The sequence below is a fragment of the Rhinolophus sinicus genome, linkage group LG04, assembly GCF_036562045.2.
Source record: "Rhinolophus sinicus isolate RSC01 linkage group LG04, ASM3656204v1, whole genome shotgun sequence".
In the NCBI taxonomy this organism is placed as follows: domain Eukaryota; kingdom Metazoa; phylum Chordata; class Mammalia; order Chiroptera; family Rhinolophidae; genus Rhinolophus; species Rhinolophus sinicus.
The window spans coordinates 167,046,801-167,059,448 of NC_133754.1; positions in this window are offsets into that span (position 1 = coordinate 167,046,801).

Genomic DNA, 12,648 nt, shown 5'->3' on the forward strand with positions numbered 1-12,648 from the left:
AAGGAAGGAAGGCAGGGAGGGAGGGAGGAGGTAAAGGGAAGAGAGGAAAAGGAAGGGAAGGAGGGAAAATCTTTTTAAAAAATAAGAAGAAAGGAAGATGACTCATGAAGGGAAGAGCAGAACTCATCCAATCCATTTTAGTCTTTGTGATTTCTGAATGAAACTCTTTCAATGTCCTTCTTTATAAAATGATGGTTATGCCACACTCATAGGGTTGTGTGGATTTAAATTAAACAAGAAAAAAAATTAATTAAACAAGACAACAACTGGAGGCTGCTAACATATGGCAAATCCTCAGTAACTGGTACAACAGATTGCTACATTAATTGAGCACCTACTGCTTTAAGGGAGCTGACTGTAATCTCGTTTTGCAGCATGAGCCGATTAATTTATTTCCACAAATCTGGTCACAATACCTCCCTAATGTTGTAGCCACACACATAAAAAATGATCAGTGATTGAAATTTTTGCTTTTTAACAAACCACTTGGGTGACTTTGACACATTTTCTTTTTGTTGCACCTCCAGACACATTTTCTAAAATTAACTCATATTGCTCTATGCACAAATTAAATTCCAGTAAAAATGAAAGCTGCAATAAATCAACTCACCAAATCTTGTACTTTAAGAGGGATTCCATAAATCACATAGAAAGTTAGAGACTTTGTCTTGAAGAAAGTTCCATATATCAGAGAGATCTTTTTAAAAGTGAATAATTTATGGTTTAAAATAGGGATTGGGTCACCTTTTAAAAATGTATTCTCCGTCTAATTATCACAGTAACCCGGAGATGATTCCGGGTCATTCTTACTAATGTCTTTGAAAAGGTTCTCCTTCTGAAAACTGCTTTATGACGCTGCATAAATGAAGGGCATTATCCTGACCGTGCAGTGACAGCCTCCTTTTGTGGATGTTCTATTGTCCTTGCTGCAGGAATGAATTTTAATAATTCTTTTCCTCCTCAAACAGATTTTCCCCCATGTGTCCTCTCTTGCTGCCATGCTAAGAATTTTATGAGAAAGCTGCATAAATATTCCAGGCCATTATAATGTTTTCTTAAATACTAAACTTTCATTTTTTTTAGAATAATATTTAATTATTTACAACAACCTGGGCTTCATGCTAATAACGTCTTTATTTACCTGACATCGTGTTTGGATGAATCAGATGTGCTAAGATTTTTATATATTTTTTTCTCATTTACTCCATACAGCACCTCTGTGCATGACAGGTACTGTTCTCACCACCACATACAGCAAAAGACACCATGACCTAGAGAACTGAGGTAACTTACAATAATGGAACCAGGATTGCAGCCCAAGCAGTCAGATGGCAGAAGCCAAGCTCTTAACCGCTGCTATCTTGTCTCCTGGTTCACCATGACCTACCAAGGGAAACATGCAAACTTCAAAACAGCATGTAGAGAAGGATATATTTCCTTGATGTGTGTATACAGACATAAAATACATGTATATAACATATCATATATATGTATGTAAGCATGTATGATATTTTTAGATAATACAGACACAAAAATAATGAGAGTTATGATGCACTTTCTGTAGAAAGTTCTTCCTATATGCTAGATATTTCACATGCATTATCTTTTTAATTTTTCAAAATATCTCATTAACAGGGGTACTATTATCTTTACATTTTACAGATGAGGAAAAGAAGCACAGAAATTTAACCAAGGTCATAGAGTTAACAAGTGTTTAAGATGCAACCAGATTACACACTCACACACACACATATACCCACATATAACATGCATGGATATAGATAGATATATAGATATAGATAGATATAGATATAGATATAGATATAGATATAGATATAGATATAGATATAGATATCATACATACATACATACATATGGCCAAAAAAAGTATACACATTTTAAGAAAGGAAAAAACTGTATTAAAAGTGTAATACTCAATATATACCAATAACAAAGGATGAATACAAGTCATGTGTATACAGTTTTTTTGGCACCCCTGGTATATATACACCCATATATGTGTGTGTGCATGCTCATATATTATATATATACAGACATATTTTTTGTTAAAAAAGGGACCTTCAACTAACATAGCTTGAAATATCCTTTTGCATTATAAAATTAGCTTTAAAAAAATGAGTCCCAAGATGTCCCCTCCCTCAGAGCCCCTTCCCTGAGTCACTTAGGAATGGGTACTATCCATGACTGCCTCAAGACTCTCCTTTGTTTTTTCTTCTGTGGTTTCCTTTGGTTAACCAGATTCCCTTTAGATTGGCACATTCATTTTTCAGAGGTAGTGATATGTTCAGTTACATTGCTGTCAAGTCTTATGGTCTGAGAGACATGTTATCTCTTTCTGGTGACCCTGTTTCTGTTCCAGGGTTGGCAAACTGTAGCTATGCTTGTTTGCTTATTTGTTTTTTACAGTCCATGAAGGAAGAATGGCTTTTATATTTTAAAAATGGTAGAAAAAAACACAAGAAGAATAGTTCATGACATATGAAAATTATATGAAATTCAAATTTCAATGTTCATAAATAAAGTATCATTGGAATACAGTCGTGCCCATTCATTTATGTACAGTCTGTGGCTGCTTTTACACTACGAGGACAGAGCTGAGTAGCTACAACAGAGACCATATGGGCTGCAAAGTCTAAAATATTTACTATCTGGTCCTTTAAAGAAAATGCTTGCCAACCCCTACTCTTACTGCATTGTGTATTTATTTTAAAGTTCAACTTTCTGGGAGCTTTTCTTCTTTCCAAATTCATTCAGGGCACTTCACTATTGCCCCATGGTATGCTTTGATCTCTCAAGGACATGCCACTTTACAACAATCCCTTTCTAAATATGACCACAGTTGATTGTCTTCTCATTACATCGGAACGTTACTACAGTTCCTTGTGGTCTAAGAAAACCTGGATATAGAGTGGGCCATAGACTGAGTGTTCAGTTACTCACAATTGTTCTTCTCTCGGGACCTATGTTTTCTCATCTGTAAAATGAGTGCATTGGACTAGATTGCTGAAATCATTGTTATTATGGCATCCTGTATTATACTACTTCAAAATTAACATTGACTGAACATCAACTACAGGTAGGTAAGGAAAGTGAATGTGAACAGAGTTCTTGCCTTCAGCGAGCTCACAATCCAGCACTTGTCTGGATTGTCCAAATATTAGCTACCCAAGGGTATTAGGTAAAACAGTGACCCCACCCGCCACCCAGAGGTCTATGCCCTAATTTCCAAAACCTGTGAATATGTTTCCTTACAAGCAACAGTTTATCAAAGACACCTTGTAGACTATACTACACTTCTGGTGTCACATATGTTACCATCTGGCTGTCATGCTTACTTGGGTATGTCTCTGCTGGCATTATGCATTGCCGTTTACTGAGGATACGGCAATGAATGAGGATGAGGATACAGAAGTCTGGGCCAAAGTGACTCGTCTACCTACATTCAAGGAACTTAGAGGTAGACATGAATCCAGAAGAAATATCCCATCCGTTCATTTAATGAACATCTATTGATTATCCAGCACGTGCAAGACTCTGCTGCTGCCCAGTGTGGGAGTCTTTCCCCACCCAACCCCTCAAGGATTCCTAATACTCAAGAATTGGTTCCCCTTCTCTCCATCGCATGATAATGCTTTGAATGATTTCATCTTCCAAGGAATAGAACCTAATACATAAGAATTTATCTTCCTCTATTTAATCAGCGACATACAGAAAACTCAGAACTCCTGAATTGATAAATTCCTTTCCTAATCATGAGAAAGCACACAATTTGGGGAAATCACTTTGAATTTTGAAAAGGACGTAAAGGTCAGTCCTTAGGGGCCCAGAAACCACTGACCCAGAAACACTGTTGTTCTGGGCGTGGGTCACTAAATTCCAATGTCATGGCCGCGCCTCATGAGCAAAGTCTGCTGCTCATTTGGGTCATCAAACATGAATACATTCGTTCTCTCTCTCTCTCTCTCTCTCTCCCTCTCTCCCTCTCTCCCTCTCTCCCTCTCTCCCTCTCTCCCCTCTCATCTAAAGACAGTAATCAGTCTTCAACTCTTGTCCAGATATTCAGAGGAGAATTCAGTAAGTTCCATGTTGATTAAGTTTTCTGGATTAAGAAGGAAACAGGGGAAACAGTTTGTGATGAGGTACATACACTTCCCTTTGGACTCTGAGCTACTGTTGCCAGGATGTAAGAATGGAGATGAAAAAGATTCAGAACAGCAGTTGTGGGAATGGAGGGCAAACATAACCAACCCGAGAGTGCTGACAGCTTCTACTAGGATGAGTGGCTCAGAAGACATTTGTAAATAACAGGGAGGCATAGGATTGCTCAGTCCCATGTCACTCATGCCAGGGCTGGTACATGGCACATAGAAGGCCAGATTTTCTTTCCAGAAGACAAGGTGGAATTTGCCTTCCCTCAAGTAAGTAAAATAGTCCAATTATAAAATCTTGAATAAATAAATGAATGAATGAAAGTGACATCATGCACTACTATCATTTTGCCAGTCTCTGTGATGGATACTCTTCATGTGTGATCTGTTTTAATCCTTATAACAACTCTACGAAACTGGCATTTGCACCCTCATTGGTAAATACTGATGGTAAGAGGGGTGGAAGGGACCCTATTATATGCTGGATGCTATACACTAAGAAATTTTTAAATATAATTATCATTATTTAATCCTCACTTTAAAAAACCATCCAGAGCTCCATATTATCCCCATTTCACATATGCAGAAAATAGGGATTCAAAGAGATAATACAAATAAATAGTGCATAGCCATCTGAGTCCTGACTTCATGCTACTATCTGGCTATGTATGCCGGGGACATCTAAGTGGAGATGCCCAGCTGAGAATTAGAAATATATCCAAAAAGAGCTATAGATAGAGACATGGTACAGAGGCAAAATGAACATGGGAGTTTTAAATTAAAGCAGAACCTGAAAAATAGAATTGCTTTAATGTGGCCAGTTACGTGAGGTGAGAAATGGTGATGGTAAGAAATGTGATGAGGCTGTATGTAATAAATGAGGGTGGCCTAACATGAGCTTTCTTTTCGGACACTCCTGACAGATTCCATGAGCCATTCATCTTTGCAACTGTCACTTCCTGCAATTGAGTCTCAACTCCCTCCCTGGAAACTGCAGCCTCTTCAAGTTATGGACACCTCTGTTGCCATAGATTCACAGCGAACATTCATGAAAGAAGAACCTACATTCATAGTCTCTACTTACTGACCTCTTATTCACTCCTCAGTCTGATTGAATTTTTATTCCCATCATGCACCTGACACTGCACTCACTGGGGCCACCAACAACCTCTGTATGTAATAACTGTCAAGAACACAGACACATTTCAGAATTGCTTTTGCTTGACACTGCTGACCACCAACACCTTCAAGAAACTACTTTAATTACAGGTTTTGGTGATGTCATTCTCCTGTGTTTTTCCTTTGCCCTTGAGTTATTCTTACTCAGCATTTCCCAAACCTTTCCTCCTCTGTCCATTCCTTAGGGTTAGTGTATACCAGCGCCCAAAGGAGAACACTCTCTTCTCTTTTTTCTCTGTTGCATCTCATTTCCTCTGATGGCTTCAGCCATTACTTAATCACATGTCTTTAACTATGAAAGCAATATCTTTATAGAAACACACACACACACACACACACACATCCCTAGTTATATATTCAATTTCTCACCAGACATTTCAACCAGGACATCCTTTAGGCTTCTCAAACTCAACATGACCAAAGTTAACTCTGCATTGTTCCCCTGACCCCAAGCCTACTTCATCACCTGTATTAGTTTCCGACTGCTACTGTAACAAGTCATATTAAACTTGGTGGCGTAAAACAACACACATTCATTGTATCATAATTCTGGAGGTGAGAAGTCCTAAAATCAAGATGTTGGCAGGGCTTCATTCCTTCTTCAAGCTCTGGGAGAGAATGCTTCCTTCCCCCTTCAGCTTCTAGAATTGTTTGCATTCCTTGGCTCATGGCCCCTTCCTCCATCTTCAGGGCCATCATTGTATCATCTTCAAATCTCTCTCTCTCTCTCTCTCTCTCTCTCTCTCTCTCTCTCCCCACACCCACTTTACTGCTGTCATTATATCTACTTCTCTGACTCTAACCCTCTGTTTCCCTCTTATAAAGACCTTTGTGATTGTATTGGGCTCACCTAGATAAGAAGCCAGGATAACCTCCCAGTCTCAAAGCATTTAACTTAATCACATCTTCGAAGTCCCTTTTGCTATGTAAGGTAAAAGTCATAGGTTTTGGGGATTAGAACACGGACATCTTGGCGAGGGGGGCATTATTCTGTCTATCACACCATCTCTACTTGCTGTCTCAATAACGACGCTATCCTTTATCTAGTTGTCCAAGCTAGTCACCTGCAGTCATCTTTGATTTTTTCCTTCACCCTCCCTCCCCCCATCTAAGCCACTGACAAATTCTACAAGCTCCACCTCCTCAATTTCCCTCCATTATTCCTCTCCACACCCACTTCCTCTGCCATCTGAACCTTTCCTCCTCAGGTAGGCTCAACATAACTCAACTTAGGTACTGAGCCTTGAGATAGAAATATATAAACTTTGGATATGTTTGGGAAATTTTTTGGTCATTTTAAAAAGGAAAAAAAAATTGCAACAGAGACTTAGATAAATATTCTATTAAGAGGGTACTGTGGCAGAGTAGCAAGCCCCATAGGTGAGGAACCGTCAAGGGTAATTTTGAGTTACAGCTTGGCACTTCCTAACCCTGTGACATCTGGCGAGTGTTTTAAGTTCTCTAATTCTTGGTTTCCTCATCTGTAATACCTAACGTGTACACTATTCAGAGACCCAAACTACAACGACATAGGTCTTTCTACAGTTCATATGTAAGTTGTTAGTAACACACGTTTGATTCAAAGGACAAGTCATTATATAAGCATAGCCAGAGCCTGGAAACATTTTAATATTCAAAAACTCAGCCTTGGCTGTCTCAGGCCAAAAAGCACCAACTCGTCTGTCTCTCAGAGGAGCTCAAATACTTCTTACTAAGCAGGGAACAACTCCTACTAATTCTCATCCAGGGTATATTCCATTTTCATTTGTATACAATGAAGGGGCACACTTTAAGAAAAATAACACTAAATTATGAATACAGCATACAATATAAAAGGGAGGATTAATCTGAAATGATAAATGAAATTACAAAAAATAGAAATATCTTTCTTTGCAAATATTATTAAATCATATGACCATATGAAAGAGGCTTGGGCAAGTAAGTACCCTTGAAGCTTAAGCTTTACAGCTTCAAGTAAATCTTTTCCTGCTTTGTCTATTCTGTGAAGAAAAAAAATTCACAGTTCTTATATTCTTAAACATCATGGTTGCTCCACCACAAATGCATATAAAATAATTTCCCTATTCGCAAAATTGAAGTGCTAAATATACTACTAACAAGTGTTACAAATAAATGTCACACGGATTCTGTGGCTTGTTAAGCATTAAACATTCCTGCTACAAATTCGTTTCAGTCCTGCATTAACAAAACTCTGACTGGTATGGGAATTCATCCTAAATTCCAAACAGCCACGAGGAACAGAAAATGTTTGCCCGTTAAAGGACTAGATACACATACCAAGAGATACTAAGAGACAGTTGGAACCTGTGGAATTGCTACACATCCTGGGAAGCATGAATGAAATGAACAGGTCTGTTATTTTTTAAATAATAGAATTTGTGGAGAATTTATGGGTGCTGTTTTGCATTGCCCAGATCCAGTCTTCAGAGCCAAAGCACCATTCCCTGGAAGATGGGAATATCAGCTACACCACTCAAGCTGTATTCCTCACTGGAGATTGCCCTCGACTTCAGGAAACTATCTCAGGCATGGCTACATCCTCTTCCATTGGTCTGCGACCAATGCAGGGCTACAAACGCTCCGCCCATTGTCTCAGTTTGGAATATAACTCTGAAGAGCCATCCTGGTTCCAGTGGTCCCATAGAACGAGCTGAGGCATTACTAACAACATACAGGGGCAGCTCTTCCCTCTTCCCAGTCCAGCCTGCATCAGTCTGTGATTACAGGTGTAAGTCAGAGGGCCTGCCCCAGTCAACAGTCATCACAGAGTCTATTTACAGGAAACCAGACAATTGACACCAGAAGTGGTCCTAAGAGGCAGACTCCAAAATGAGATCTTGAGATGAACTACTCAATGGTGAGTTGCAGAGAACGTTAAATTCTTAGCCTGAGTAGATCTCCTAACTCAAAGTAAGGGTCGAAGAGGGAAGGAGTGCTGTAGAGGCAGGAGCAGAGGCTCTAAATGAGCCCAACAGCATGGCCTCCAACTCATCAAGGATGATCTAGCTATCGCTTCTCCCAATATGGCTTCTCTGTCTAGTAACAGAAGCCAGGGCTGAGCCACTAATATATAACCACCCCTCAAGGAACAAATTAGCCACTTCGAGGTAAGCTAACGACATTGTTTCATAGCTGATTATAATTCAACCCCTTCCACCATGGAAAGCTCAGTGATTCATATAGACTGGGGTCAACCCATTTTCTGCCAATGGGTTTGCCTTTCCTGTGTACAGAAACTTGGCCAACACAATTATCCAAGATCTCACAGAAAATTTATCCACCACCACGAGATCCCATACAATATTGTCTCAGATCAAGGGTCCCATTTTCCAGCAAAGGAGAGGCAGCAGTCGACATATAACCATGGGAAATCCATGTTCCTTTTACAATGCCTACCACCTAGAACCCATCAGCTTCACAGAATGGTAGAATGGCCTCTTGAAGATGCAGCTGAGTGCCATCTTGAAGAGGATGCCCTGCTAAGATGGGGCACCATCTTCAGGGAGGTGATCTATACCCTAAATCAATGATCTTTATATGGTGACATAGTCTCAATAGGTAGAAGAATGGATCTAGGAGCCAAGAGGCGGAAGCAGAAGTGGACCCAGTTATCATAATCCTCCATGACCCACTTGGAAGGTTTATGCTTCCCATCCTTGAAGTCTTAGTCTCTACAGGTCTAGAGACCCTGCTTCCCAGAGGGTGAATACTTCCACCTGGGAACATAACAAGAACGCCACTGAACTTTAAGCTCTGGCTGCCACCTAGTCACTTTGGGATCTCCATACCAAGAGAACAGCAGAAGAGGAAAGAAGCCACCACACTTACAAGAGTAGCTGATATTAATCAGAAACAGGAAGAAGTTGATGAGAAGTCAGCTGTCAATGTATCAATTCTTAGCTGATAATCTTTTCTTTCTACGTGCTTTTAAGAGGTATTCTTCATCTTTGCTACTCTGAAATTTTAGGTGCAGTTATCTTTTTATTGATCTTGCTTGAGATTTATTGAATCTCCTAAGACTGAGCACTTGCGTTTTTGACGGGTCAATTTTGGGAAGTTCTCAGCTATTGTCTCTTCAGATTTTGCTTCCCCGCTATTCTTTCATTCAAGAACCTCAATTAAACACATATCGAACAACACAAAACAGGGGTCACATTACACTAAATTTATGCTTTGAGGTTTTGCGGCACTGAGATAGAGTGAATTCTCGACACGTGGGTACAGGCAGGCTTGTGGTTAGACATTCTCAAAGGAGGCATACACTCCCTTCCCTCCAACTTCCTGCCTGGCCGCTCCACCAAGAGCCAAAGCCAAATTTGTCAAGTATACTGTTCTCTCCTTCTGGGGGGCAGGTTTTATTTTAGGTCATACATTTAGGACATCTTGGCAGGTTCCCCCTCCCCCCTTTTCTGGCAGTAATTTCTGTAATCACATTCTATTGTGCTCAGGTCCTGGACTTTATCTCCTATGCTCTGCCTTCCTAGCCCGTTAAAACTAAGAATTTCAGATCTGCAGAGTCCATCAGTGCAGCCAGTACTTATTTATACCTCTGGCATCATGCTTTCTTGTGTTTTTCATACTTGACCACAAGCTCAGTCATGCTTTTACAAAATGACTTGACCTAACTCTCTAGGTTACCTCTCTGAGGAGTGTTCCTCTGCATATAACCTGTGCCATAGTGTTGCAAACAGATGCCTATAAGTCTTCATTTTGGAATCATTTCTGAAATTTCCAACCAATACCTTTTGATCTTCAGAAGACCTGATTTAGACCCTCAGCTCAGCCATTTCCTAGTCCTACAGATGGGACCTTACTTCACTTGCGCTTGTCCCAGCTCCCTATCCATAAACGGAAGGGAAGATGATCTTGCTTCACAGAACTAAATGACCTAATGTCTACACCAACTTCCTTTCTCTTTCTCTAGCCATTACAGCCTGCTGAGCCGGAGGATGGCCTCTCACCACTCATCAGAAGAACTAGCAGAGGGGTTACCATAGCAGACGGGCTAGGGTTCTAGCAGGCCACCCTTGGCAGAGGTCCTCTTAATTTTCCCAAAGTTTAAAGAAAGTGAGGGCATTGCAAGGCATTTGTTCAATGTTTATGGACTTTGCAAGTTTTCTCAAAAGTTTTTAGAAGATTCTATGTTTTCTTTTCTTTTTTAAAAAACTGTTGTTAAACAACTGAAGTTGCACACATTCCTTGTATGTTTTCAGACCGGCTAAAGGTTCACACTCGTGTTATGGCTTGTTGGTACAGAAATGACCACGCTGTTCTTTTCAAACCAGGCCAACCTATTCCCATATCAAGGGCCTTCATGGAATGATTAATGTTCCCATTGCATCATCTTGACTTAGTTCAAATGTAGATGAATGCTAAGTGCGCCAAGGGCTTTTCATTCCCTGAGACTCTATGCTTAAAAGTCAACTCCTCTTTGCAACTTTCCCTGACCTTCCCCTACCACCCCCAGACAGAATTAGTCACTTTCTCCTCTGCGCTCCCTCCCTCAGACTTCATGCAAACATTATCTTCAGAGATCTTACCACTTGGCTTGGTGTCCTGGCACTATTTGTTTACATGTCCCCGGATATGTTCAGTCCCTTCAGAGGAAGGGCAATGCGTTCTTCTTAGTAACTCCAGCACTTAGCATAGTGCTACCACAGAGCATGTGCTAAGTGTTTACTGAGTCAAAACAAGAAGCTCTTAAAGTTAAGTTATATCACGTGCCTACATGTACATAAGATTAGTGCTTAAATTCAGTGAAACTAAGATGAAAATATATCAAAGCATACATAATTACCAAATTCTATTTGAGACAGTGCTTTTAAAAATGTACTGGTAGGGCTTTGAGGGATAATGTGTCCTGAATTTTATTTAGTATTATTTGAGAAGCTTAATGGTGAGATGTCTTTTTAAAGAAGGAATTAACTTCATAGGTCTACAAAGGCCAGAACCAGAAGGGGACTTTGAAATCATGCAACTCAATAATGTCTATTCCCTTTCCTTGCTTTATTTTCTTCAGAGTATATATCACGAATTTGAGTTATATAATTTTAATGTTTCCAGGCTCCTTTTCTATCTCGGCTATTAGACTATAAGCTTCAACACCTTGTTATCATGTTCACTGCTGTGTTCCCACCTCCTAAAATAATGCCTGAGGCATAGCAATTTCTTAAGAGATATTTGTTGGCTAGATGGATGAATGGATGGGGGGATGACTGGATGGAGGGATGACTGGGTGGGTGAGTGGTTGGTGGATGGATGGATGGATGGATGGATGGATGATGAATGATTGAATGACATGTGCAGATGTGAAGAGGGACATACAGAACTTAGATTCAAGTACTGATTCCCAGTCCAGCATCATTTATATCCCAGAACACTGTCCCATCCTTATGTGAAATAGTGCAAGTCCCCAAACTGAACCTCAACATTGTCTAATTTACTCCTTCTTTGGACTGTCTGTTGTACATCCTTATTAGATGTCAATGGACAACGGCATCAGTCAAACATTCAGAAGCAAGAAATAGGAGGCTGCTTTCTGCAGATGTCCTCAATGTTAAAAAAAAAAAAATTACAGAAGCACCCATCCATTCATTTGTCCAACAAATACTTAGTGATGCCTAAACATGCCAAGCAGTAGCTCTAAGGACTTGGTTACTTCAGTAAACAAAACAAGCAAAAATCCCTTTCCCGGTGAAACTTAAGTTCTGTTGGGAAAGAGGGACAAGGGAGATAGACAAAAAGTAATAAGCATGATGAGTAAACTATACAGCTTGGCTACACAGTGACAAATACTATGAAAATAATAGAGGAAGGCAAGGGGGGCCACTTTACCCTGGCCACTGTGTTAAGAGTGATCTGTAGAGGGATGAAGGCACAGGCATGGGGAACTGGAGGGAAACCAGGGAAAGTTCTGCACATATCACACACACACACACACACACACACTAACAAATAGCCCATCCATACAGAAATCTGGCTTATGGTGACTCCAAAAGGAAGGCCTGTGGGTTGCAGAGACATTATGTGCTCTCTAACCAACTGGCTGTGCGTCTCCTACAGTGATTAGATCCTTCATAACATCCCACCACAGGTGTAATCCGCCTCTTCTCACACATTTTCAGGAACAGGGCACTTGCTTCTATCCAATGTAGCCAGCTTGATTTTTAGACATCTGGGATCATTCTTACTTTCTTGAGTTAATCTATCTGAAATCTACCTCCATCATTTCCACCTACTGCTCTAGTTCAACACATTGGAGTAAGATGGAAGGAACATA